Genomic DNA, 3,285 nt, shown 5'->3' with positions numbered 1-3,285 from the left:
AACCACTTTGGCCACGTGGTTGTCAAATGAGAGATTGCTATCAACTTGGGTCCCCAGGTCCCTAATTACTTCTTCTGTACTTAATGGATTACCATCTATGTGGTAATTTGTGGGCACTTTGTTTTTGCCAAAGGGGATGACTATACACTTTTTGGCATTTAGCTTGAGGTCATGGCTCTGGCACCAATTGTCTGTTTCTATGAGGCCCTTTTGGAGAATGCTTGTGTCGGCTGGAGAGTCAATTATGGTGCCCAGTTTGCAGTCATCTGCGAACTTGGTCAGCCACAGTCCTTCCGTGTTGGCCTGTACCTCCGAGAAATATATTCTGAACAAGAGAGGTCCCAGGACTGAGCCTTGTGGGACACCACTTGTAACTGGTTTGGAGTCTGACATGGCTCAAGCAATTCTAACCATGTGGGTTCTGTCCTTGAGCCAGTTTGCAATCCATCTAGTGACATAGGGGTTTATATTTAAGCTGGTGAGCTTATCTATCATGCCCGAGTGGGGTATTGTATCGAAGGCTTTTGCGAGGTCCAGGTAGGCTGTGTGGACCACCTTCCCCTCGTCAATGGCCTTGGTGACTGTTTCAAAGAAATCAACCAGGTTTAAGAGACAGGATCTGCCCTTAACAAAGCCGAACTGGGTAGGATCCAGTGTCTGTAGGTCCCCAATATCTTTATTTATGAGGTCCATGAATATCCTTTCCATAGCTTTTCAGACCAAGCTAGTCAGGCTTATGGGGAGATAGTTTCCAGGATCCGTTGAGGCACCACCTTTATGGAGAGGGACCACTGTTGCTGTACGCCACTCTTTGGGCATATATCCTGTAGTAAGGCTGAGATTGAACAGTAGTTTTATGTTTGGGTTTAGCTCTTCTTGGAGTTCATGTAGGACGCAGCCCGGGACACCGTCTGGTCCCATTGATGCTGTGTTTTTTGCTTTGGAGAGGGCGGCTCTTACCTGAGCATCTGAGATGTCAGGGGGGCAGCACTCTGCTGGGATAGATATTTGCCCTTTTGGTGGGGAGGGGGGGGGGAGTTTTGTGCTGAACCAGTCAGCTAGGATGTTGGCAATGTCTGTGGGTTCAGTGTATTTTTTGTCATTTTGGACTAATTCTGAGCATATCTGGGAATTACCACCCAGGTTCCTAACATAACTATAGGGCCCCCAAAGTGTGGATCTCACAGTCACATCATGTGGTTTGAGCTTCTCCACCTGGGGAGTGAGGCAAGGTTCAGGGGTGGAGCAATCCCTGCCCTGCCTGGTTAAGTTGAAGTGAAACTGACAAGCCCAGATCAAGGTGAAGGGGTCCTGTCATGAGCCGGGCCTTACCACTCCATGGCTGCCGACAGCCAACTGCACCAAGCAAATGAGTGAGGGCAAGAGGTACACGCACTCTCTCTCTCTCTGGCTCTGAGAGCTGCTAGCTTGAAGAACCAGAAGGTCAGCAGTTCAGTTGCTCGCCAGCCTACAGTGGACTCCCTGCCATCCCATGGTGTGAGGCCAGTAACCCAGGTACAGGCACCCACAATGATGCCCGTGAAACCTCACCTACTCATCTCTCAGTGTGACAGTGTTGGCAGTGGTGCCTGTGGTAACTGGCTAAGACCAGTATGACTCTGAGTGGTGGATCACTCGGCTCATGCTTAGCTGAAGAATGCAACTAGCTGCAACATCTAATGAGAATTGCAGGACACACTGATTATTGACACTTCAAATGCACTTTGCAGCCTGGGGTTATTCCCAGAGCTACACCTGTCTGAGGGTCATCATGCCTTTCATTGCCCCCCGGGGTTGGCCTGCCTCTGGTGAAGTTGCAGCTGGGAGGAGTCTCCACCACCCCAAGCTGGGATACTCATCTGTGTCACAGATGGGAGGGCAAAGGTGTGTGTCCAGCCTGCCCCCAGAGGCTGTGGGTACCACCATTCAGCTACCATCCCAGGCAGAGCGGTCCAACATCTGGTCACCCAGTTTCCCACCCAGCGGGGCAGCACCAGTCCCCCCAGAGCCTGGTGGTGGGGTAGCAGGTGTGGCTCAGGGAGGGGTGACATGTCTTTTCTGCTTTTTTGACTATTTTTATGTCTGTATTTGCAATACTGCGACTTAACTCTGTAGTTTGAATTACATGTGCTGTAGCATTTGTACTAATTTCTGAAGACTGTAAACAAGAATTTGTGTTATTAAATTCTGGAACCATACTGATAGAAGCTGACTCATTCTGCGAATCATGGGAAATTACAGTCTGATTCTGTGATTTAAGCCTTTTCTGTCTCGAAAGATTTAATATTCCTGAACTAATAACCTTGAAATCTAAATTAACATTTTTGGAACACAGATTTTTAGATTGCTTTAACTTTAAACCACATATTTACTGGTGTCTTTACTGTGGAAGTGTTGTTTGACATATTTATACAATTTAAACATTTACTGGTTTGTTTAAACTTTTCTGAGATGTACTGCCTGACTTAGCTAGAAAATGCATTGTAACAAAAATGAAGGCCCACATAAGAAAGTAGAAGTTGCTTTAATAAGGTAGCCTGGCATCTCACAGCTTTTTCAAACTCCCTTTTGTTCCTTGGCTCTGTGATGTCACATTGTAAATTTAAAAGTCTGTTTTCTGCTTTGGAGGTGGTGAAGTTTTCTGATACATTACTGTTAACTGGATAATGTCTGTTACACTGGTATTTTGGAGATTCTGACGTTCTTTGGGACTCTACGGTAGATTTTTTGAAGTAGTGCACACTACTGCTCTGTTGAAGTTCTTTTAGACTTACTGTAGATTTTCTGAAGTAATGTTTTGAAGGAACACTGCTACTTTGATGAAGTTCTTTGAGACTTTACTGTAGATTTTCTGAAGTAACACTCTGAAGGAATACTGCTGCTCTACACAATATACGTAGTCTGACTACTGATAAGGTTTCTATGGGGTTTTGGGACTTACTTTAACTGCAAATATTATCACTCCCGTTGATGGTGGTTTGCCATTGCAAGAACTGATATGACCACAAAATACTGAAATTAACTTGAAATAACTGAAGGAAAGTAGGATGAGGCTGGAATGAATGTCGTTATCTGTTAAATACCCAGAACTGTGCTTTACAGGTGCCAGTCTCTCCTTTATGTACCAAGTCTTCTTGTACCTTTAAGAACAAATTCTGAATACACTGTAGTTTGGTTAAGAATGCTTTATTATGTATAATAGAGGTAGATAACAATATTTGAATCAAATCTTGATGTCCATAACTTCTGTACTCATTATAGTGTCCATTAACAATATAAAATACT

At 44.7% G+C, this 3,285-nt stretch overlaps 1 pseudogene; it reads left to right on the top strand.

Annotated features, from left to right (window-relative positions):
* The first annotated feature begins 1,615 nt into the window (after positions 1-1,615).
* Positions 1,616-1,769, top strand: LOC122812386 (annotated as a pseudogene).
* Positions 1,770-3,285: the final 1,516 nt, after the last annotated feature.

Source organism: Protopterus annectens, chromosome 9.part0 (assembly GCF_019279795.1).
Source record: "Protopterus annectens isolate FY-2018-M chromosome 9.part0, PAN1.0, whole genome shotgun sequence".
NCBI lineage: Eukaryota > Metazoa > Chordata > Ceratodontiformes > Protopteridae > Protopterus > Protopterus annectens.
Note: the sequence above shows the minus strand (reverse complement) of the source record. Positions and strands in the feature narration are given on the sequence as shown.